This window comes from Pan troglodytes, chromosome 5 (assembly GCF_028858775.2).
Source record: "Pan troglodytes isolate AG18354 chromosome 5, NHGRI_mPanTro3-v2.0_pri, whole genome shotgun sequence".
In the NCBI taxonomy this organism is placed as follows: domain Eukaryota; kingdom Metazoa; phylum Chordata; class Mammalia; order Primates; family Hominidae; genus Pan; species Pan troglodytes.
The window spans coordinates 108,418,290-108,445,032 of record NC_072403.2 but is presented as its reverse complement, the minus strand read 5'-3'; the positions used below and the strand labels follow the sequence as shown (position 1 = coordinate 108,445,032).

The 26,743-nt window shown below is 38.1% G+C and overlaps 1 long non-coding RNA gene across 1 annotated transcript in view; it reads left to right on the top strand.

The window, feature by feature from the left end:
* Positions 1 to 26,743, top strand: part of LOC104006929 (uncharacterized) — a 312,910-nt gene that overhangs the window by 16,465 nt on the left and 269,702 nt on the right. Inside the window, exon 2 of the long non-coding RNA XR_010158110.1 lies at positions 15,397 to 15,511. This is a non-coding gene — a long non-coding RNA (uncharacterized LOC104006929). The remainder of the gene's footprint in view (positions 1 to 15,396; positions 15,512 to 26,743) is intronic.

Below are 26,743 nucleotides of genomic sequence, written 5' to 3'. Positions count from 1 at the left end.
TTGGTTTTATTTTTTCATTGTAAAAAACTAAGGTGGACTTGTTAGTAGTTTTTTCTGCAAAAGGCTATTAGTAGTAAAACTATTATAGTCTATATTTGTCCAGCATCAAATCTACCAGAATGGCTAAAATTAAAAAGACTGACAGTAATTGTATTGATGAGTACAATTGTATTGATGAGTAAAAGTATTGATGAGTATGTGAAACACTGCTGGTGGAAACATAAGTAAATACAACAATTTGGAAACATTATTTGGTATTATCAACTAATGCTGAACATAATAAACAGCTTATACCCCTAGGTAAAATCCAACAGAAATGCGTACATATTGTGGCAGGTTGAATAATTGTCCCCTAAGGATGTCCATATCCTAATACTCAGAACCTGTGAATGTTACCTTATATGACAAAATAAAATTTGCAGGTGTGATTAAGTTAAATATGTTGAGATGGGGAGATTATTCTCAATTATCTGAGTGGTCTCAATGTAATCACAGTGATCCTTATAAAAGGGATGCAGGAGAAGTCAGAGTTGGAGAGAAAGCAATCGATGACTGAAGCAAGCATAGCATGTAGTGATGTGGCCACAGTTCAATGAATACTAAGTCTAAAAGCTGGAAGGATCAAGGAACAGACTCCTCCTGGAGACTCCAAAAGAAATCAGCCCTGGCCGGGCGTGGTGGCTCACGCCTGTAATCCCAACACTTTGGGAGGCTGAGGCGGGCGGATCACGAGGTCAGGAGATCGAGGCCATCCTGGCTAACAGGGTGAAACCCCGTCTCTACCAAAAAAATAGAAAAAATTAGCCGGGCACGGTGGTGGGTGCCTGTAATCCCAGCTACTCGGGAGGCTGAGGCAGGAGAATGGCGTGAACCCGGGAGGTGGAGCTTGCAGTGAGCCGAGATCGTGCCACTGCACTCCAGCCTGGGCAACAGAGCGAGATTCCGTCTCAAAAAAAAAAAAAAAAGAAGAAGAAATCAGCCCTGCTGACACCCTTATTTTAATCCCATGAGCTCCATTTCAGGCTCTGACCTCTAGAATTGTGAGAATGGGGACTTTATTTGCTTTTGTTAATGGTAGGTCCCTATGCCTAGACAGTGTAAGTGCTCAATAAGAATTGTTGAACAACAACAAACTGTGTGAATGAATGAATGAGTGCAAATGTCTTTATTTCACTCTTATTTTGATGGGTAAATTGGCGTGGTATAGAATTCTAGATTGATGGCTATTTTTTCCAGCACTTTAGAGAGTTTTCTGGCTTTTCTTTTATTTTCCCAGCCATTATCTCTTTGAATACTGTGCCTCCTTCATTTTCTCAATTCTTCCCTTTTGTAACTGTTACTGGACTTTCTAGCCATGGTGTCTTTAAATCTGTCCTTCATTTTATCCATCTGTTTATTTCCTCCTGTTGCTCTCTGGATATTTTGTTCAGATCACATCCAGTTCATTTATAGTTTTGTTTAACTCATCCACACAAAGTGCACAAGTCACAAGGGTGAACCTCAACGAAGTATTACAAAGTAAACACATGCTGTAACTAGGTCAATAAATAAAATTCTGTCATTGCCAAGAAGCTCCCTCATGCCATCTTCCAATCACTATGGCTTTCTTCCTATCTAGAGGTAATCATTCCTTTAATATTTCCGTTAGAGGAATCTACCAGCAATGTCAGTGGGTCTACTGACAACAGATGCGATTGTTGTGGTCTGCAAATATCCTAGTTTGACTTTATTCCTCAAAGACATTTTCATTGACTATAGAATTTTAGATTGGCAGTTATTTTCTTTTGGTACTTTGAAAATACATTTCAGTGTCTTCTGGCTTCGTAGTTTTTATTGAAAAGGCAATTATGATTCTGATTATGATTCCCATCAAGGTAGTCTCTTTTCCTTCCCTATAGATGATCTTATGATTTTCTCATTTTTCTTTGTTTTTCATTGATTTCACTATAATATGCTATGTGTAGCTTTCTTTGTATATATCCTTTTTTGGGATTCCTAATACTATCTGAATCTGCAGCTTAATCTCTTTTTCCAGTTGTGAAAAATCCATAGCCATACTCTCTTCAACTATCTTTCTGCTCCATTTTTCTCTCCTTTTCTTCTGGGACTCCACTTACACATTTGTTGGAACTTTTAATTGTATCCCCGATGTCTTTCCTATGTAATTTTCTCTATTTTTCCTTCTTTTTGTCTCTTTATACTTCATCCTGGGTATTTTCTTCTGACCAATTTACCAGGTGATTTATTATTTTTTCATCTATGACTAATTTACTGTTAACCCATATATTGAGTATTTTTTCAGTAATTGCATTTTTTCATATCTAGAATTTTCATTGGATTGTTCTTTACATTTTTAGCTATCTGACAATATTTTAAATTATGTCTTTTATTTCCTTGACTATATTAACATCTATTTCTAATAACTTTATAATTTTGAATTTTCTCTTGTCTGTTTCTGATATCTGTTTTTCTCTTGGTTGTGATCATGTTGTCTTGTCTCCTTGTTATTCTAATTATTTTTTAATATAAACTACCCATTTTATACAAAGTAGTAGAGATAATTTAAGTGTGTAATATCTTCCACCAAAGAGGATTTATATATTTTTTTCTAGTAGGTGGCTAGTAATTCCAGACCACCTTGATATAATCAAGGCTTATAAAAGCCCACTTAAAAAATCATAAACACTGATTTCTAGAGTGTATTTCTTTGTGGTCTCAAAGCCCCAGATGTTTGCCACTTGCATGTCCTAGGCAGGCAATGAACTCCAATTTTTGTTCCCTTGGCACCATGAATCTGTTCAAAGTTTTGCAAAGCTCCTGATTCTCTCAGGTGCCTCTTCTGGTATGAGCGTGGACAGAAAAAAAAATGGCACCAGTTGCAGAACTCTTCTGTCTTTTTCATTTTCTCCCCTAAATATCTTGATCTTTTAATTCACCCCTGCCTCTTTAATGTTCAAATGACATAGAACAGATTTTTAAAAAAATATTTTGTAAGTATTAATAGTTGCTCTGAGCCTGAAGCTTGATCTGATTTACTTTGTTTGCAATTACTGGAAGTCAGGAGCAATTGCAAGATATTCACAGCTATAAGTTCTATTCTATTATTTTAAAAATTTTCTTCTTTTTTTAATAGATTCTTCTTCTTTTATTATGTCTTGGTTTCTTTCGTAGGTCTTCTATTTTTATTCTAAAGATAGCTACTTTATACTGTCTGGTCAATATTTATGTTATTGGAGGTCAGAGGATATAATCCTATTGTTTATTGTGGGTTTTTAAAAAAGGAGCTCTAAATGCACATATTAGTTCTATCCCTTAATTTTTTATGGCCTTAAGCAATTTGCTTGCATTTTTTAAGGCTTAATTTTCCTCATCTCTCTGAAATGGAAACTGTGTTAAATATAATTTTCATAGTTAACTGTGTGACATAGTTTTTTTTAACCTGTTGTTTTAATATAAATGGTAAAGAATCTTGGATTAATTTTTTTCTACCAGAAAATGAATTAAAATATAAATATCTTACAGGATATGAAACTTGGTATTTTGGAGCTCTCTGTAATCACAGTTATTCATTACAGCATTATCTTGACAGCTAGTACACCCATCTCTACTGATAGAGAAACATGGAGATTTCTGTTTCCAGCAACATAAAAAACTAGATCACCTACTGTGAGATGTGCTATATATAATTCAACAAATTCTTTAAATTCACAAGGGAATTCCCTATTGTCTGAAAATTTTTAAAAATAAGGAATTTGGTATGGTAAGCCAATACCAGACTTGTGACTGCATGACAGTATTGTATGATGCCAAGAGACTTGTGTTTTCATGATTCAGTAATACCTTGTGCCTACCTAAGGTGGTTTATATAGTCAGTTCCTTCAAAGGGATTTTTTTTATAGAGTCTTGCTCTGTCACCAGGTTGGAGTGCAGTGGCATGATCTTGGCTCACTGCAACCTCTGACTTCCTGGTTCAAGTAATTCTCCTGCCTCAGCCTCCCAAGTAGCTGGGATTATAGGCATGCACAACCATGCCCAGCTAATTTTTGTATTTTTGGTAGAAACAGGGTTTCACCATGTTGGCCAGGATGGTCTCAATCTCCTGACCTTGTGATCTGCCCGCCTTGGCTTCCCAAAGTGCTGGGATTACAGGCATGTCCCACTGTGCCCAGCCCAAAGGGATATTTTCACAGTGAAAAGATAAACCAGGAAAAAAAGAAGTCTACCCACCAGCAAAGACACATGACAAAGTTATTTGTTTGTTGTTGGCCCTGACTCTAGGTAGGACAAATATAATGTATTTCTTAAGAGTTCCTAGATATAGCCCTGGCTTATATGGAATTGTTATTTGTATTTTTATACTCATAAATCTAAAAATTAATTTAATGTGATCATGAGTATTTGGCAGAAGAGAATAAAATTACTCTTTAGAAATATCTACATTTAACTCAGACTCCCTCAATATTTCCATACATTTAGATTAACTGAACTCTAAATTCCAAACTATAAAACTGATGAAACAAGATATCATGAGTGAGAAATAGCATGAAAAACAAATAGTAGAGTTAGAAATGCTGCATGGCATTATTGTTTGCTTTACTTTGTGTTGTTTTTTAAAGACAAAATAGACTGAAGCATGATTATAGGTCAAGAGGAACACATATTTGATAAGGAAGAGCCTGGGGAATAATTGATGGGAATCTTGGAGTAGACCAGAAGAGAGAGGATCAGGAGTAGAGACTGGAGGGAGACGACCCATTCATTCCTGGAGGAAGGGAAGCTGAAATTGAAATGTTAAATTAAAAATGGACAGGAACGATCTCCATTCCAAGACGGCTGAATAAGAACAGCTCCCATCTGCAGCTCCCAGTGTGATTGACACAGAAGACAGGTGATTTCTGCATTTCCAATGGAAGCACCTGGTTCATCTCACTGGGACTGGTTGGACAATGGGTGCAGCCCATGGAGGGTGAGCCAAAGCAGGTTGGGGTGTCACCTCACCTGGGAGGTGCAAGGGGTCGGGGGATTCCCCTTTCATAGCCAAGGGAAGCGGTGACAGACTGTTCCTGGAAAAACTGGACACTCCCACCCAAATACTGCACTTTTCCCATGATCTCAGCAACTGGCAGACCAGGAGATTCCCTCCCGTGCCTGGCTTGGGGGGTACCGCCCCCATGGAACCTTGCTCACTGTCAGCGCAGCAGTCTGAGATCAACCTGCAAGGCAGTAGCCTGCTGGCGGGAGGGGCGTCTGCCATTGCTGAGGCTTGACTAGGTAAACAAAGCTGCCAGGAAGTTCAAACTGGGTGGAGCCCACCGCAGCTCAGCAATGCCTACTGCCTCTGTAGACTCCACATCTGTGGGCAGGGCATAGCTGAACAAAAGGCAGCAGAAGCTTCTGCAGACTTAAACGTCCCTGTCTGACAGTTCTGAAGAGAGCAGTGGTTATTCCAGCAGGGCATTTGAGCTCTGAGAATGGACAGAGTGCCTCCTCAAGTGGGTCCCTGACCCCGTGTAGCCTAACTGGGAGACATCTCCCAGTAGGGGCCAACAGATATCTCATACAGACAGGTGCCCCTCTGGGAAGAAGCTTCCAGAGGAAGGATGAGGCAGAAATATTTGCTGTTCTGTAATATTTGCTGTTCTGCACCCTCCGCTGGTGATACCCAGGCAAACAGGATCTGGAGTGGAGCTCCAGCAAACTCCAGCAGGGACAAGCAGGTCCCTGCAGCTGAGGGACCTGACTGTTAGAAGGAAAACTAACAAACAGAAAGTAATAGCATCAACATCAATAAAAAGGACATCCACACCAAAACCCCATCTGTAGGTCACCAACATCGAAGACCAAAGGTAGATAAAACCACAAAGATGGGGAGAAAGCAGAGCAGAAAAACTGAAAATTCCAAAAACAGAGCACATCTTCTCCTCCAAAGGATCACAGCTCCTCACCAGCAATGGAACAAAGCTGGACAGAGAATGACTTTGACAAGTTGACAGAAGTAGGCTTCAGAAGGTTGGAATAACAAACTTCTCCAAGCTAAAGGAGCATGTTCTAACCCATTGCAAGGAAGCTAAAAACCTTGAAAAAAAGTTAGATGAATGGCTAACTAGAATAAACAGTGTAGAGAAGACCTTAAATGACCTGATGGAGCTGAAAACCATGGCACAAGAACTTCGTGACACATGCACAAACTTCAATAGCTGATTCCATCAAGTGGAAGAAAGGATATCAGTGACTGAAAATCAAATTAATGACATAAAGCAAGACGACAAGATTAGGGAAAAAAGAGTAAAAAGAAACAAACAAATCCTCCAAGAAATATGGGGCCATGTGAAAAGACCAAATCTATGTTTGATTGTTGTACCTGAAAGTGACGGGGAGAAAGGAACCAAGTTGGAAAACACTCTTGAGGATATTATCCAGGAGAACTTCTCCAACTAGCAAGGCAGACCAACATTCAAATTCAGGAAATACAGAGAACACCACAAAGATACTCCTTGAGATGAGCAGTCCCAAGACACATAATCATCAGATTCACCAAGATTGAAATCAAGGAATAAATGTTAAGGACAGCCAGAGAGAAAGGTCAGGTTACCCACAAATGGAAGCCCATCAGACTAACAGTGGAACTCTTGGCAGAAACTTTATAAGCCAGAAGAGAGTGGAGGCCAATATTCAACATTCTTAAGCAAAAGAATTTTCAACCCAGTATTTCATATCCAGCCAAACTAAGCTTCATAAGTGAAGGAGAAATAAAATCCTTTACCGACAAGCGAATGCTGACAGATTTTGTCACCACCAGGCCTGCCTTACAAGAGCTCCTGAAGGAAGCACTAAATATGGAAAGGAACAACTGGTACCAGCCACTGCAAAAACATGCCAAATTATAGAGACCATTAATTCTATGAAGAAATTGCATGAATTAATGGGCAAAATAACCAGCTGACGTCATAATGACAAGATCAAATTCACACATAACAATATTAACCTTAAATGTAAATGGGCTAAATGCCCCAAGTACAAGACACAGACTGGCAAATTTGATAAAGAGTCAAGACCCATCAGTGTGTTGTATTCAGGAGACTCATCTCACATGCAGAGACACACACAGGCTCAAAATAAAGGGATGGAGGAAGATCTACCAAGCAAATGGAAAGCAAAAAAAAAGCAGGGGTTGCACTCCTAGTCTCTGATAAACCAGACTTTAAACCAACAAAGATCAATAGAGACAATGAAGGCCATTACATAATGGTAAAGGGATCAATTCAACAAGAAGAGCTAACTATCCTAAATATATATGCACCCAATACAGGAGCACGCAGATTCATAAAGCAAGTCCTTAGAGACCTACAAAGAGACTTAGACTCCCACACAATAATAATGGGAGACTTTAACACCCTACTGTCAATATTAGAAAAATCAACGAGACAGAAGGTTAACAAGGATATACAGGACTTGAACTCAACTCTGCACCAAGTGGACCTAATAGACATCTACAGAACTCTCCACACCAAAATCAACAGAATATACATTCTTCTCAGCACCACATCACACTTATTCTAAAATTGACCACATAATCGGAAGTAAAGCACTCCTCAGCAAATGTAAAAGAACAGAAACCACAACAAACTGTGTCTCAGACCACAGTGTAATCAAATTAGAATTCAGGATTAAGAAACTCATTCAAAACCGCTCAACTACATGGAAACTGAGCAACCTGCCCCTGAATGACTACTGGGTACATAAAAAAATGAAGGCAGGAATAAAGAAGTTCTTTGAAACAAATGAGAACAAAGACAAAATGTACCAGAATCTCTGGGACACATTTAAAGCAGTGTGTAGAGGGAAACTTATAGCACTAAATGCCCACAAGAGAAAGCAGGAAAGATCTAAAATCGACACCCTAACATTACAATTAAAAGAACTAGAGACACAAGAGCAAACAAATTCAAAAGCTAGCAGAAGGCAAGACATAACTAAGATCAGAGCAGAACTGAAAGAGACACAAAAAACCCTTCAAAAAATCAATGAATCCAGGAGCTGTTTTTTGAAAAGATCAACAGAATTGATAGACTGCTAGCAAGACTAATGAAGAAGAAAAGAAAGAAGAATCAAATAGACACAATAAAAAATAATAAAGTGGATAACACCACCGATCCCACAAAAATGCAAACTACCATCAGAGAATACTGTAAACACCTCTACGCAAATAAACTAGAAAATCTAGAAGAAATGGATAAATTCCTGGACACATACACCCTCCCAAGGATAAACCAGGAAGAAGCTGAATCTCTGAATAGACCAATAACAGCCTCTGAAATTGAGGCAATAATTAATAGCCTACCAATGAAAAAAAGGCCAGGACCAGATGAATTCTACCAGAGGTACAAAGAGGAGCTGGTACCATTCCTTCTGAAACTATTCTAATAGGAAAGAGGGAATCCTCCCTAATTCATTTTATGAGGCCGGCATCATCCTGATACCAAAACCTGGCAGAGACACAACAAAAAAACAGAATTTTAGACCAATATCCCTGATGAACATCGATGAAAAAATCCTCAATAAAATACTGGCAAACCAAATCCAGCAGCACGTCAAAAAGCTTATCCACCACGATCAACTTGGCTTCATCCCTGGGATACAAGGCTGGTTCAACATACACAAATCAATAAACGTAATTCATCACATAAACAGAACCAGTGAAGAAAACCACATGATTATCTCAATAGATGCTTAAAAGGCTTTCAACAAAATTCAACAGCCCTTCATACTAAAAACTCTCAATAAACTAGGTATTGATTGAACATATCTCAAAATAATAAGAGCTATTTATAACAAACACACAGCCAATATCATACTGAATGGGCAAAAGTTGGAAGCATTCCCTTTGAAAACTGCTATAAGACAAGGACGCCCTCTCTTACCACTCCTATTCAACATAGTGTTGGAAGTTCTGGCCAGGGTAATCAGGCAAGAGAAAGAAATAAAGGGTATTCAGTTAGGAAATGAGGAAGTCAAATTGTCCCTGTTTGCAGATGACATGATTGTATACTTAGAAAACCCCATTGTCTCAGCCCAAAATCTCCTTAAGCTGATAAGCAACTTCAGCAAAGTCTCAGGATACAAAATCAATGTGCAAAAATCACAAGCATTCCTATACACCAATAACAGACAAACAGAGAGTGAAATCATGAGTGAACTCCCATTCACCATTGCTTCAAAGAGAATAAAATACCTAGGAATCCAACTTATAAGGGATGTGAAGGACCTCTTCAAGGACAACTACAAACCACTGTTCAATGAAATAAAAGAGGACACAAACAAATGGAAGAACATTCCATGCTCATGGATAGGAAAAATCAATATCGTGAAAATGGCCATACTGCCTAAGGTAATTTATAGATTCAATGTCACCCCCATCAAGCTACCAATGACTTTCTTCACAGAATTGGAAAAAATTACTTTAAAGTTCATATGGAACCAAAAAAAGCCTGCATTGCCAAGACAATACTAAGCCAAAAGAACAAAGCTGGAGGCATCACGCTACCTGACTTCAAACTATACTACAAGGCTATAGCAACCAAAACAGCATGGTACTGGTACCAAAACAGAGATATAGACCAGTGGAACAGAACAGAGGCCTCAGAAATAATAATACACATCTACAACCATCTGATCTTTGACAAACCTGACAAAAACAAGAAATGGGGAAATGATTTCCTATTTAACAAATGGTGCTGGGAAAACTGGCTAGCCATATGTAGAAAGCTGAAACTGGATCCCTTTCTTACACCTTATACAAAAATTAATTCAAGATGGATTAAAGACTTTAATGTTGAACCTAAAACCATAAAAACCCTAGAAGAAAACCTAGGCAATACCATTCAGGACATAGGCATGGGCAAAAACTTCATGACTAAAACACCAAAAGCAATGGCAACAAAAGCCAAGATAGACAAATGGGACCTAATTAACCTAAAGAGCTTCTGCACAGCAAAAGAAACTACCATCAGAGTGAAGAGGCCACCTATAGAATGGCAGAAAATTTTTGCAATCTACCCATCCAACAAAGGGCTAATATCCAGAATCTACAAAGAACTTAAACAAATTTACAAGAAAAAAACAAACAACCTCATCAAAAAGTGGGCAAAGGATATGAACAGACACTTCTCAAAAGAAGACATTTATGAAGCCAACAAACATGTGAAAAAATGCTCATCATCAGAGAAATGCAAATCAAAACCACAGTGGAATACCATCTCACACCGGTTAGAATGAAGATCATTAAAAAGTCAGGAAACAACAGATGCTGGAGGGGATGTGGAGAAATAGGAACGCTTTTGCACTGTTGGTGGGAGTGTTAATTAGTTCAATCATTGTGAAAGACAGTATGGTGATTCCTCAAGGATCTAGAACTAGAAATACCATTTGACCCAGCGATCCTATTACTGGGTATAAACCCAAAGGAGTATAAATCATGCTGCCATAAAGACACATGCACACGTATGTTTATTGCAGCACTACTCACAATAGCAAAGACTTGGAACCAACCCAAATGTCCATCAGTGATAGACTGGATTAAGAAATTGTGGCATATATACCCCATGGAATACTATGCAGCCAAAAAAAGGATGAGTTCGTGTCCTTTGTAGGGACGTGGATGAAGTTGGAAACCATCATTCTCAGCAAACTATCACAAGGACAGAAAACAAACACTGCATGTTCTCACTCATAGGTGGGAATTGAACATTGAGAACACGTGGGCACAGGGAGGGGAACATCACACACTGGGGCCTGTCGGGGAGGGGGACTAGGGGAGAGATAGCATTAGGAGAAATACCTAATGTAAATGATGAGTTGATGGGTGCAGCAAACCAGCATGGCACATATATAACTACATAACAAACCTGCAAGTTCTGCACATGTACCCTGGAACTTAAAGTACAATAAAAAAAATGGACAATGATTTGAAAGACTCTTGGCCAAATTTTCTATTTATTTATTTATTTTATGTTTTAACTTCTATTTTAGGATTGGGGGTTCATGTAAAGTTTTGTCACATAGGTAAACGTGTCACAAAGTTTTGTTGTACATATGATTTCATCACCAAGCTATTAAGCCCAGTACCCAATAGTTATCTTTTCTGCTCCTCTACCTTTTCCCACCCTCCTCCCTTCTGATAGACCCCAGTGTCTGTTCCTTCTTTGTGTTCCTAAGTTCTTATCATTTAGCTTCCATTTATAAGTGAGAACATGAGGTATTTGGCTTTCTGTTCCTGTGTTAGTTTGCTAAGGATAACATCCTCCAGCTCCATCCAGGTTCCTGAAAAAAACATAATGTCATTCTTTTCCATGACTGCATAGTTTTCCATGACTGCATAGTATTCCATGGCGTATATGGGATAGTATACATATACACCATGTATATGCATATATCTTTTCTTTAATCTGTCATTGATGGGCATTTAGGTTGATACCATGTCTCTGCTATGTGTATAGTGCTGCAGTGAACATTCGTGTGCATGTATCTTTATGGTAGAATAATTTGTGTTTGTCTGGATATCTTCCCAGTGATGGGATTGCTGGGACAAATGGTAGTTCTCCTTTCTCAATGTATTAGGTAGTGTGAAGGAAGTGAGAGTGGCTAGTTTAATTGGAAGCTTGAGGACATGGGTAAAAGTTTGCATTCTCCGTGGAGAATCTAAAAGAGATAGAGAAGAAAGGAATCTCAGAAAGGAATTCTTCATTCTGTATGTAGAATCAAAGGAAGATTAAACAAGAAAAAGTAGGACAGCTGATCAGTGTTGAGAGCACAAGTATGGACATGAAAATTTGAATGATTTTCGTTCTGTGAGGTTGTGTGGCATTTCCTGTCAACTCTGGAAAGATGGAGAAGCTGTAAAATCCATAATTATAACTGAAGGCATATTTAGAGCAAGAGCAAATATGTAACTGAAACTGTTATGTCAAGAAAAAGATGAAATTTCATTCAATATTCAGAGTTTAAGAAAGAATGAATTGCACATGAGAATTCTGAAAGCATTTGTTGAAGTTGAAATGATTAAAATTTTTAAAGTTTTCATGCCAGAAAGAATAAACATTAGCTGTCAAAAAATTCATTTAAATGGATAAACACTGAGCAAATGAACTCTTCCTGGATTTTTTACTTAGTACCTGATTAAATTGATTGGCAAAAAATTTAAATTGTTTTTCTTTTTCTCTAAATCTATATGTCAAAGTAAGAAACCCAAAACAATCAACCTTGTAACTCTTTTAAGCAAAATATTCAGAAATTTTTTAGGTGCCAGCCATGTTGAATTTGAGATCCTCACAGCCAAAGAGCAAGTGCATATATGCATTTTAAGTGGTTTCCTATATCATTATTTCAATGCCACTGCAATCATTCACTGTGTTAGGTGCTCCAATCATTTATTGATCTTCTGGTAACTAGCATAGCAGCTGCAACAAAAGCCCTACCATGTTTCTGTCTAGAATCTCTGCTGCCCCACAGCACCTGCTGTGTACCCCTCAGGGGGAGTTTATAAAGAACATTAGATAACATAGAGGCTTGTTTAGATTAGTTGCTGCATTTAGTTTTGGTATTGAGGAGTTCATATATTGCCAATACTTTCGTTTTGTTATTTTATTATTGTTATTTTTATTATTGTTTATTGTTATTTTATTATTGTGGTGTTTGTTTCAAACGACTGAATGTTAGAATGAAGTATATTTTAGGCCTGACTAAAATGTTATCAGGGCCAGGAAATTTGGTGAGATTTCTTTCAACAAAAATCTCTTAGGCTCATTAGTGCAACTCAATTCTAGGAAGCTCAAGAAAGCTACTAGTTTCAACTCATCCAGTTGCCAGATGCTAATCTTTTGATAGCATGCTGCTTCAGCATTCATTCATCTATCGCTTGCTTTGGTTTCTGCCTTAGAAAAAGACAGGACCGAATGCAGAGAAACTGAAAATCAAACAAACATACTCTCTGAGAATATAGTTAAAGGAAATAAGGTTTTTATTTATGAATGCGGCAAAGGTTACTGTTTCTTACAAAATGATAGTGACATAAAATAAAAACAATGACTCTGAAAAGAATGCAAAATAATCTGTCTAATCTTGTTCAGTAGAAGGCATAACTTGTGAAAACTGCCTGATATAATATGGTGTTGCTGTACAGGGATACCTTGTCTTACTGCACTTTGCTTTATTGTGCTTCATAGATATTGCATTTTTTACAAATTGAAGGTTTGTGCCAACTGTGTTTTGAGTAAGTCTATTGGCACCATTTTTTCAAGAGCAGATGCTCACTTTATGTCTCTGTGTCATGTTTTGGTAATTCTCACAATATTTCAAACTTTTTCATTATTGTTATACCTGTTACAGTGATCTGTGATCAGTGATCTTTGATGTTACTATTGACTTCATTTGGGGGCATTACAAACCACATCCATATAGGATGTCAAACTTAATCAATGAATATTCTATGTGTTCTGACTGTTCCATTGACTGGCCATTCCCCCATCTCTTTCCTTTTTTGGTGGGCCTCTATTTCCTGAGACACAAGAATGTTAAAGTTAGACCAGTTAATAACCTTACAATGGCCTCTAAGTGTTCAAGTGAAAGAAAGGGTCACAAATCTGTCACTTTAAACCAAAAACTAGAAGTGATTAAGCTTAGTGAGCAAAGCATGTCAAAAGCTGAGATAGGCTGGAAGCTAGGCCTTTTATGCCAAACAGTGAGCCAAATTGTGAATGCGAAGACAGAGTTCTTGAAAGAAATTAAAAGTGCTACTTCAGTGAACACGTGAATGGTAAGAAAGCAAAAGAGGCTTATTGCTGATATGGAGAAAGTTTTAGTGGCCTGGGTAGAAAATCAAACCAGCCACAACATTCCCTTAAGCCAAAGCCAAATCCAGAGCAAGTCCCTAATTCTCTTCAATTCTGTAAAGCTTCAGAGAGTTGAGGAAGTGGCAGAAGAGAAGTTTGAAGCTAGCAGAGGTGAGGTCCATGGGGTTTAAGAAGAGAAGCCATCTCCATAACATAAGAAGTTCCAATGCTGGTATAGAAGCTGCAGTAAGTTATTCAGAAGAACTAGCTAAGCAAATCAATGCAATTGGCTACACTAAACAGCAGATTTCCAATGTAGGCGAAACAGCCTTCTATTGGATGAAGATGCCATTTAGGATTTTCATAGCTAGAGAGGAGAACTCAATGTCTGGCTTTAAAGCTTCAAAGGACACACTGTTTTTCAGGGCAAATGCAGCTAGTGACTTGAAGTTGAAGCCAATGCCCATTTAGTATTTCAAAAATCCTAGGGTGTCTCTCAGAATGTTTGAGTGAAAAAAAAAGAAAAGTAATCCCAGTGCCCTTAAAAATTATGTTAAATCTGCTCTGACTGTTCCCTATAAATGAAAAAGCAAAGCCTGTATGACAGCACATCTGCTTACAGCATGGCTTACTGAACATCTAAATATTTTATGTCCACTGTTGAGACATACTGCCCAGAAAAATTTCTTTCAAAATATTTCTGCTCATTGACAATGCATATGGTCACCCAAGAGTTCTGATAAAATTGTAGAAGATTAATATTGTTTTTGTGCCTGCTATCACAATGTTATTGTGTAACCAATGAGACAAGAAGTAATTTTGATTATTTTTAAAGAAATGAAATCTTGTTATGGTTCCCAGGCTGGAGTCGAACTCCTGGCCTTAAATGATTCTTCCACCTTGGCCTTCTGTGTAGCTGGTATTGTAGGCATGCACCACCATGCTTGACTTTCAAATCTCATTATTTAAGAAAGATATTTTGTAAGGCTATAGCTGCCATAGCTAGTGATTCCTCTGATGAATTTGGGCAAAGTAAGTTGAAAACCTTCTGAAAATAATTTACCATTCTAGATGCCATTTGTGATTCATGGGAGGAGGTCAAAATATTAACATTGACAGGAGTTTGGAAGAAGTTGATTCCAACCTTTATGAATGACTTTGTGGGGTTCAGGATTTCAGCAGACAAAGTAACTGCAGATGTGGAAATAGCAAGAGAACCAAAATTAGAAGAGAAGCCTGAAGATATGACTGAATTGCTACAATTTCATGATAAACTTTAATGGATGATGAGTTGCTTTCTATGGATGAGCAAAGAAAGTGGTTTCTTGAGATGGAATCTACTCCTGGTGAAGATGCTATAAACATTGTTGAAGTGATAACAAACAATTTAGAATATTCGATAAACTTCATTGATAAAGCAGTGGCAGGGTTTGAGAGGATTTACTCTAATATTGAAAGAATTTCTATTGCGGGTCAAATGCTATCAAGCAGTATCACTTGCTACAGAGGAATCTTTCATTAAAGGAAGAGTCAATTGATAAAACAAACTTTATTGTTGGCTTATTTTCAGAAATTTCCACAGCCACCCCAACCTTCAGCAACTATCACCCTGATCAGTGAGCAACCATCAACATTGAAGCAAGACCCTCCACCAGCTAAAAGATTATGACTTGCTGCAGGCTAAGGTGATCATTAGCAATTTTTAGCAATAAAGTATTTTTAAATTAAGGTATCTACATTGTATTTTTGTTGGAATGCTATTGCACATTTAATAGACTACAGTATAAGGTACATATAAATTTCATATGCACTGGAAAACCAAAAAAATTGGTATGATCTCTCTACTGTGATGTTGTCTTTATTGTGGTGATCTGAAACCAAACCTGCAATATCTTTGAGGTATGCCTGCCTTGTTCATGTTAGAACGTTCATAGATATATCAGGCCTAACTTAGCATCACAACTAGAACTCAGTATTGTCAATGGTTTACATCATTTCCGCATTTAGTGGAGACTTAAGCATTCATCCAAATCATAAATTTTTTTTCTCTCTCTTTTTTTTTGGTATGTTTACAGTCTGGAAGGTATTGAAATATCTAAAGAATAATGAAAAACTAGAATTGGGTGAGGCCAACACTCTCATGGTCATTTCTTTCCTGTGTTATTACTTTCTGTGATACCATCCAGCACAAAATAGTATTTATCTATTTTTAATGACATCCAGGGGATAAGATACCTCTTGGCCACTTGGACCAATGCTTAGGAGACTTCTCTGAAAAGAAGTGTTTCATATGTAGTGTGAATCATTTGTGTTGCTCTTTGAGTTCTTGTGAATAAATTCAGAATTAGTTGAGCACCTGCTATGTGCAGTACCCAGGGTGAGGGCCATGAAAGGCAAAACAATATTTACAAAGTGTCTCTATCCTTATTAAATGTAAGTAAGAAGGAAAATATATAAATATTCAAGTAGTTAATTAAAATACAAGGAATATGATAAATATTAATTTGTTAACAAAGAAAATAAATGCAGTATGAGACTCTAGAAACCATAGACAACTGTGAGATGGGGCGATTAGAGAAAACTTCAAAGAGAACATAACACTTTCATTGAACCTGGAATTATGGTTAGGGTTTGGGCTGAAAGAGAAAAAATGAGAGAAGAAAATTGAGCAACAGTGCTGTGTGATAGCAAATCTCTACATTGTGCTCAAAAACAAAGGGCAGACAACACCAATTCGGCAGAGGATTTGAGTGGGCATGCACCAGGGCCTAAGACAGGAAAGGCAGGATGGGCAAGGCTTATGAGAGGCAATAAATGCAGGTTAGGTTGTTTTGAGTATTACTAGGAAATCACTGGGTGTGGTTAAGGGGAAAAGTAACATGGTGTAAGTATTTTATGAAAATTAATCTGGCTATAAAGTACTGCCTGGTTTGGAAAGGAGAAGTTTCCTTTTATGTTGCCTTTAGTATATCCAGAGAAGGATTTGAATAAAGCAGAGCTATATGAGAGTAAAAGAATAAGTACATTTACTATAGTTTACTTTTATAAAGCAGGTAAGGTAACGCTAATATTATTAATTGTATTATTAAGTAATTACATTAGTTGTAATATTCAGTGAGAATGTTAAATGTTGTCGAGTATCCGTGAATTTTTACCTAAAAAATTTATGTGGCCCTAGTTATGATATTTTAGTAATCATACAGTTATATCTTCTAACAGCCTAGTAGTCAATCTGGATGAACCGTACTGGGTACCCAGGAGAAAGCACACAGAATTTAAAAGTCTGTCATTGACTTGAATTTATTAGCTCTTCTTTGTTCATAAGAAATGGAAATATTCTATAAAAACCTGTTTTTAATAAAAATTAATAATGCCTCTGTAGAGGCATTTAACTCTACATTTCACTCTGGCTATGGGCTTATTTCAACTTTCTTTATAATAAAGTGGAGGTACATCTTTATCTTTTTTTGTGTGAAAGATTTATGTAACTCAGGCACCAAAATATCTAGAGCACCTGCATGACTAGAAACTTTATAGTGCTAATTGGCAATATGGTACACAGCCAGATAAGCACATCAGATGAAAATCTTAAAAACAAATATTGAGGCTGGCAAGATGGCCAAATAGGAACAGCTTCAGTCTGCAGCTCCCAGCAAGATCAACTAAGAAGGTGGGTGATATTTGCATTTCCAACTGAGGTACCTGGTTCATCTCATTGGGACTGGTTAGGCAGTGGGTGCAGCCCACGGAGGGCGAGCTGAAGCAAGGTGGGGTGTCGCCTCACCTGGGAAGTGTAAGGGGTCAGGGAACTCTCTCCTCTAGCCAAGGGAAGCCTTGAGAGACTGTGCTGTGAGGAATAATGCATTCCAGCCTAGATACTATGCTTTTCCCACGGTCTTTGCAACCTGCAGACCAGGAGATTCCTTGAGGTGCCTACACCACCAGGGCCCTGGGTTTCAAGCACAGAACTGGGCAGTCATTTGGGCAGACACTGAACTAGCTGCAAAAGTTTTTTCCATACCCCAGTCGTACCTGGAATACCAGTGAGACAGAACCGCCCACTCCCCTGGAAAGGGGGCTGAAGCCAGAGAACCAAGTGGTCTAGCTCAGTGGATCCCACCCCCACAGAGCCCAGCAAGCTAAGATCCACTGGCTTGAAATTCTTGCTGCCAGCACAGCAGTCTGAAGTCAACCTGGGACACTCAAGCTTGGTGAGGGGAGGGGCATCCACCATTACTGAGGCTTGAATAGGCGATTTTCCCCTCAAAATGCTGCTGGGAAGTTCAAACTGGGCGGAGCCTACCACAGCTTGGCAAAGCCACTGTGGCCAGACTTCCTTTCTAGATTCCTCCTCTCTGGGAAGGGCATCTCTGAAAGAAAGGCAGCAGCCCCAGTCAGGGGCTTATAGATAAAACTCCCATCTCCCTGGGACAGAGCACCTGGGGGAAGGAGTGGCTGTGGGCACAGCTTCAGCCGACTTAAACGGTCCTGCCTTCCGGCTCTGAAGAGAGCAGTGGGTCTCCCAGCACAGTGCTCCAGCTCTGCTAAGGGACGGGGTGTCTCCTCAAGTGAGTCCCTAACTCCTGTGACTCCTGACTGGGAGACACCTCTCAGTAAGAGTTGACAGACACTTCACACAGGAGAGCTCCAGCTGGCATCTGGCAGGTGCCCCTCTGGGATGAAGCTTCCAGAGAAAGGAACAGGCAGCAATCTTTGCTGTTCTGCAGCCTCTGCCAGTGATATCCAGGGAAACAGGGTCTGAAGTGGACCTCCAGCAAACTCCAGCAGACCTGCATAACAGGGGCCTGGCTGTTAGAAGGAAAACTAACAAACAGAAAGGAATAGTATCAACATCAACAAAAACCAAAACAGCATGGTACTGGAACCAAAGCAGAGCTATAGACCAATGGAACAGAACAGAGCCCTCAGAAATAATACCACACATCTACAACCATCTGATCTTTGACAAACCTGACAAAAACAACAAATGGGGAAAGGATTCCCTATTTAATAAATGGTGCTGGGAAAACTGGCTAGCCATATGTAGAAAGCTGAAACTGGGTCCCTCCCTTACACTTTATACAAAAATTATTTCAAGATGGATTAAATACTTAAATATTAGACCTAAAACCATAAAAACCCTAGAAGAAAACCTAGGCAATACCATTCAGGACATAGGTATGGGCAAGGACTTCATGTCTAAAACACCAAAAGCAATGGCAACAGAAGCCAAAATTGACAAATGGGATCTAATTAAACTAAAGAGCTTCTGCACAGCAAAAGAAACTATCATCAGAGTGAACAGGCAACCTACAGAATGGGAGAAAATGTTTGCAATCTACTCATCTGACAAAGGGCTAGTATCCAGAATCTCTAAAGAACTCAAAGAAATTTACAAGAAAAAAACAAACAACCCCATCAAAAAGTGGGCAAAGGATATGAACAGACACTTCTCAAAAGAAGACATTTATGCAGCCAACAGACACATGAAAAAATGCTCATCATCACTGGCCATCAGAGAAATGCAAATCAAAACCACATTGAGATACCATCTCACACCAGTTAGAATGGCGATCACTAAAAAGTCAGGAAACAACAGGTGCTGGAGAGGATGTGGAGAAACAGGAACACTTTTACACTGTTGGTGGGACTGTAAACTAGTTCAACCATTGTAGAAGACAGTGTGGTGATTCCTCAAGGATCTAGAACATAGAAATGCCATTTGACCCAACCATCCCATTACTGGGTATATACCCAAAGGATTATAAATCATGCTGCTATAAAGACACATGTACATATATGTTTATTGCGGCACTATTCACAATAGCAAAGACTTGGAACCAACCCAAATGTCCACCAATGATAGACTGGATTAAGAAAATGTGGCACATATACACCATGGAATACTATGCAGCCATAAAAAAGGATGAGTTCTTGTACTTTGTAGGGACATGGATGAAGCTGGAAACCATCATTCTCAGCAAACTATTGCAAGGACAAAAAACCAAACACCACAGGTTCTCTCACTCATAGGTGGGAATTGAACAATGACAACACTTGGACACAGGAAGGGGAACATCACACACTGGGCCTGCAGTGGGGGGGGGGGTGGGAAGGGGGGGAGGGATAGCATTAGGAGATATACCTAATGTAAATGACAAGTTAATGGGTGCAGCACACCAACATGGCACATGTATACATACGTAACGAACCTGCACGTTGTGCACATGTACTCTAGAACTTAAAGTATAATAATAAAAATAAAAAATCAAAAAAAGAAAAGCTTAAGCTTCAAACATTCTTAGGAAGTGTGGGGAAAAATATATGTATACATTCTAACTTTCTAATGCAGCACAGAATAGATACATAAGCAAAATAGTTGTTTTCATAATAAAGAAGATTGAATGCCAAAAAAAAAAAAAAGAACATATGCACCAAAATCCCATCCGAAGGTCACCAACATCAAAGACTAAATGTAGATAAATCCACAAAGGTGAGGAAAAACCAGCATAAAAAGGCTGAAAATTCCAAAAACCAGAATGCCTCTTCTCCTCCAAAGGATCACAACTCCTTGCCATCAAGGGAACAAAACTGGACAGAGAATGAGTTTAACAAATTGACAGAAGTAGGCTTCAGAAGGTGAGTAATAACAAACTCCTCCGAGTTAAAGGAGGATGTTCTAGCCCAATGCAACAAAGCTAAGAACCTTGAAAAAAGGTTAGACAAATTGCTAGCTAGAATAACCAGTTTACAGAAGAATATAAATGACTTGATGGAGCTGAAAAACAGCACGAGAACTTCGTGAAGCATACACAAGTATCAATAGCTGAATTGATCAAGTGGAAGAAAGGATATGAGATATTGAAGATCAACTTAATGATATAAAGCATGAAGCCAAGATTAGAGAAAAAAGAATGAAAAGGAATGAACAAAGCCTCCAAGAAATATGGGACTATGTGAAAAGACCAAATCTACATTTGATAGGTGTACCTGAAAGTGACAAGGAGAATGGAACCAAGTTGGAAAATACTCTTCAGGATATTATCCAGGAGAACTTCCCCAACCTAGCAAGGCAGGCCAACGTTCAAATTCAGGAAATACAGAGAACACCACAAAGATACTCCTCGAGAAGAGCAACCCCAAGGCACATAATCTTCAGATTCACCAAGATTGAAAGCAAGGAAAAAATGTTAAGGGCAAACAGAGAGAAAGGTCAGGTTACCCACAAAGGGAAGCCCATCAAACTAACAGTGGATCTCTCTGCAGAAACCCTACAAGCCAGAAGAAGAGTGGGGGCCAATGTTCAACATTCTTAATGAAAAGAATTTTCAACCCAGAATTTCATATCTAGCCAAACTAAGCTTCATAAGCGAAAGAGAAATAAAATCCTTACTGACACGTAAATGCTGAGAGATTTTGTCAACACTAGGCCTGCCTTACATGAGCTCCTGAAGGAAGCACTAAATATGGAAAGGAACAACGGGTACCAGCCGCTGCAAAAACATACAAAATTGTAAAGACCATTGACACTATGAAGAAACTGTATCAACTAACGGGCAAAATAACCAGTTAGCATCGTAATGACAGGATCAAATTCCTATGCAACTATATTAACCTTAAATGTAAATGGGCTAAATGCCCCAATTAAAAAACACAGACTGGCAAATTGGATACAGAGTCAAGACCCATCTGTGTGCTGTATTTAGGAGACCATCTCACATGCAAAGACACACATAAGCTCAAAATAAAGGCATGGAGGAATATTTCCCAAGCAAATGGAAAGCAAAAAGAAGCAGGGGTTGCAATCCTAGTCGCTGGTAAAACAGACTTCAAAAAAACAAAGACCAAAAAAGACAAAGAAGGGCATTACATAATGGTAAAGAGATCAACACCACAAGAAGAGCTAGCTATCCTAAATATATATGCACCCAATAGAGGAGCATCCAGATTCATAAAGCAAGTTCTTAAAGACCTTCAAAGAAACTTAGACTCCCACACAATAATAGTGGGAGAGTTTAACACCCCATTGTCAATATTAGATCAATGGGACAGAAAATTTAAAAAGATATTCAGGACTTAAACTCAGCTCTGGACCAAGCAGACCTAATAGACATCTACAGAACCCTCCACCCCAAATCAACAGAATATACATTCTTCTCAGCATTACATTGCACTTATTCTAAAATTGACCTCATAATTGGAAGTAAAACACTCCTCAGCAAATGCAAAAAAAAAAAAAAAACAAATCAAAGCAAAGTCTCTTAGACCACAGTGCAGTCAAATTAGCACTCAGGATTAAAAAACTCACTCAAAATCACACAACTACAGGGAAACTGAACAACCTGCTCCTGAATGACTACTGGGTACACAACAAAATGAAGGCAGAAATACAGATGTTCTTTGAAACCAATGAGAACAAAGACACAACGTACCAGAATCTCTGGGACACAGCTAAAGCAGTGTTTAGAGGAAAATTTATAGCACTAAATGCCTGCAGGAGAAAGTGGGAAAGATCTAAAATCGACACCCTAATATCACAATTAAAAGAACTAGAGAAGCAAGAGCAAACAAGTTCAAAAGATAGCAGAAGACAAGAAATAATTAAGATCAGAGCAGAACTGAAGGAGATAGAGACATGAAAAACCCTTCAAAAAATCAGTGAATCCAGAAGCTGGTTTTTTAAAAAGATTAACAACATAGACCACTAGCCAGACTAATAAAGAAGAAAAGAGAATAATCAAATAGACACAAGAAAAAATGATAAAGGGGATATCACCACTGATCCCACAGAAATAAAAACTACCATCAGAGAATACTATAAACACCTCTAAGCAAATAAACTAGAAAATCTAGAAGAAATAGATAAATTCCTAGACACATACGCCCTCCCAAGACTAAACCAGGAAGAAGTCGAATCCCTGAATAGACCAATAACAATTTCTTAAATTGAGGCAGTAATTAATAGCCTACTAACCAAAAAAAACACACACACACCCAGGACCAGACAGATTCACAGCTGATTTCTACCAGAGGTACAAAGAGGAGCTGGTGCCATTGCTTCTGAAACTATTCCAAACAATACAAAAAGAGGGACTCATCCCTAACTCATTTTATGAGGCCAGCATCATTCTGATAACAAAACCTGGCAGAGACACACCAAAAAAAGAAAATTTCAGGCCAATATCCTTGATAAACATCGATGCGAAAATCCTCAATAAAATAATGGGAAACTGAATCCAGCAGCACATCAAAAAACTTATCCACCACAATCAAGTCAGCTTCATCTCTGGGATGCAAGGCTGTTTCAACATACACAAATCAATAAACATAATCCATCACATAAACAGAACCAATGACAAAACCACATGATTATCTCAATAGATGCAGAAAAGGCCTTTAACAAAATTCAACACCCCTTCATGCTAAAAACTCTCAATAAACTAGGTGTTGATGGAATGTATCTCAAAATAATAAGAGCTATTTATGACAAACCCACAGCCAATATCATACTGAATGCGCAAAAACTGGAAGCATTCCTTTTGAAAACTGGCACAAGACAAGGATGCCCTCTCTCACCACTCCTATTCAACATAGTATTGGAAGTTCTGCCCAGGGCAGTTAGGCAAGAGAAAGAAATACAGTGTATTCAAATAGGAAGAAAAGAAGTCAAATTGTCTCTGTTCACAGATAACATGATTGTATATTTAGAAAACCCCATCATCTCAGCCCAAAGTCTTCTTAAGCCGATAAGCAACTTCAGCAAAGTCTCAGAATATAAAATCAATGTTTGAAAATCACAAGCATTTCTATACACCAATAATAGACAAACAGAGAACCAAACCATGAGTGAACTCCCATTCACGATTGCTAGAAAGAGAATAAAATACCTAGGAATACAACTTACAAGTGATGTGAAGGTCCTCTTCAATGAGAACTACAAACCACTGCTCAAGGAAATAAGAGAGGATACAAACAAATGGAAAAGCATTTCATGGTCATGGATAGGAAGTATCAATATCACGAAAATGGCCATACTGCCCAAAGTTATTTATAGATTCAATGCTATCCCCATCAAGCTACCACTGACTTTCTTTGCAGAATTAGAAAAAAATTACTTTAAGTTTCTTATGGAACCAAAAAAAGCCTGTACAGCCAAGACAATCCTAAGCAAAAAGAACAAAGCTGGAGGCATCATGCTACCTGACTTTGAGCTATACTACAAGGCTACAGTAACCAAAATAGCATGGTACTGGTACCAAAACAGATATATAGACCAATGGAACAGAACAGAGGCCTCAGAAATAATACCACACATCTACAACCATCTGATCTTTGACAAGCCTGACAAAAATAAGCAATAGGGAAAGGATTACCTATTTAATAAATGGTGTTGGGAAAACTGGCTAGCCATATGCAGAAAACTGAAACTAGACCTGCTCCTTACATCTTCTACAAAAATTAACTCAAGATGGATTAAAGACTTAAATGTAAGACTTAAAACCATAAAAACCCTAGAAGAAAACCTAGGCAATACCACTGAAGACATAGGCATGGGCAAAGACTTCATGACTAAAACACCAAAAGCAATGGCAACAAAAGCCAAAATTGACAAATCAGATCTAATCAAACTAAAGAGCTTCTGCACAGCAAAAGAAACTATCATCAGAGTCAACAGGCAACCTATAGAATGGGAGAAAATTTTTGCAATCTATCCATCTGACAAAGGGCTAATATCCAGAATCTACAAGAAACTTAAACAAATTTACAAGAAAAAAAAACCCCATCAAAAAATGAGCAAAGGACTTTAATAGACACTTCTCAAAAGAAGACATTTATGCAGCCAACAAATATATGAAAAAATGCTCATCATCACCGGTCATTAAAGAAATGCAAACCAAAACCACAATGAGATAACATCTCACGCCAGTTAGAATGGCGGTCATTAAAAAGTCAGGAAACAACAGGTGCTGGAGAGGATGTGGAGAAATAGGACCACTTTTACACTGTTGGTGGGAGTGTAAATTAGTTCAACCATTGTTGAAGACAGTGTGGCGATTCCTCAAGGATCTAGATCCAGAAATACCATTTGACCCAGCAATCCCATTCCTTGGTATATACCCAAAGGATTATAAATCATTCTACTATAAAGACACATACACACATATGTTTATTGGAGCACTGTTTACAATAGCAAAGACTTGGTACCAAGCCAAATGCCCATCATTGATAGACTGGATAAAGAAAATGTGGCACATACACACCATGGAATACTAAGCAGCCTTAAAAAAGGATGAGTTCATGTCCTTTGCAGGGACATGGATGAAGCTGGAAACCATCATTCTCAGCAAACTAACACAGGAACAGAAAACCAAACACCACATGTTCTCACTCATAAGTGGGAGTTGAACAATGAGAACACATGGACACAGGGAGGGGAACATCATACTAGGGGGCCTATCCAGGGGAAGGGGGATTGGGGAGGGATAGCATTAGTAGAAATACCTAATGTAGATGATGAGTTGATGGGTGCAGCAAACCACCATGGCATGTGTATACATATATAACAAACCTGCATGTTCTGCACATGTATCCCAGAACTTAAAGTATAATAAAACAAACAAAAAACAAGTATCAAAAGCACCTTTCTTCTAGATTTCTTGATAACAGCTTTTTTTTTTTTTTAATAAAATGCTGGGGATTGGATTGAGGCCTGAATTGAAAAGGAATTGGAGGAGATATTTTAATATGAAAAAAGCTTCAGAGAAAATTTTATTCCTTTGAGCTTTTTTTTGATTGTATATAATCTGCTCCTATGATGTTAGTGGGCACGATAGTCAACAAAATTTCCTATTAATTCTATTCTGCCTGGCTTATGTCATCTTGGTATATCGAGAAAGCCGTATGTATCAAAGGTGTTCCTAGATGCAGTATGAAACTGGACTTTGCAATTTGATGACAAAATGATGCTACATTTTAGATCATTTCAGGGGAAAAACTGGTTATACTTAGACGGGGTACAGTTTATTGTACTATCATGAATGAAAATGCTAGGAATCCATTGAACTCTGATTTCTTTCACTTTTAGCATTTATGTATTGTTTTGTATCACACATGTTCTTACCTATTATAACTATTATGATTTTGATGAATAAAGAGATTATCTAATATTGCAAACAGTACAATTTAGGTATGTTATTTATGGTTAAACTACTGACTGTTAAATGAATGAGTCATTGAATGCTACAAAGTAATTCTGTATACAGAACAAAATTCAGCATTTTTTAAGGCATAGCTCTTGTATTATTTTCCTGCTCTTATATAGATCATAACTTTAGAGGAAGCACTAAAACCAATGAGGGAAAATTCCTTTACAAAAAGTCTCCCACTTGTTAGAATCTGAACAAATCCTTGACCAGAGGATTCTCGCCACAGATAAATTCTAGAATCATTACTTTGGACTCAACTTTAAGAAGCATGGAGTGGATAGGTTAGGTTCTATTCTATCCTCTGTCCTCTCTCTGTTTGGAGGTTTCACATGAAGCAAATTTTAATTTCCATGAAATGGAATCTTCTGACTTGCACATATGATGTAGGTATATGAAATTATTCACATGCTGACATTTGTCTCTTTCAATGGTTCAGAGATGTTTTACTTTGACATGACTCTATTTCTTCTTGTTTTCACGTGTGTGTGTGTGTGTGTGTGTGTGTGTGTATGTATGTGTATGTGTATGTGTGTGTGTTGAGGGGAGACCGGGTTTCTGTCTCAGAAATTATTTGCTGTGCTTTCTTATTTTTCCCTTTATTTCAGTTTCACATGGTTTATGAATCCTTTACTCACACGTTTTCTTTACCCATTTGAAGTAGAATATCAACAAAAAGCATTCGAAAGAATTACTAATAAAAGACATTATAAA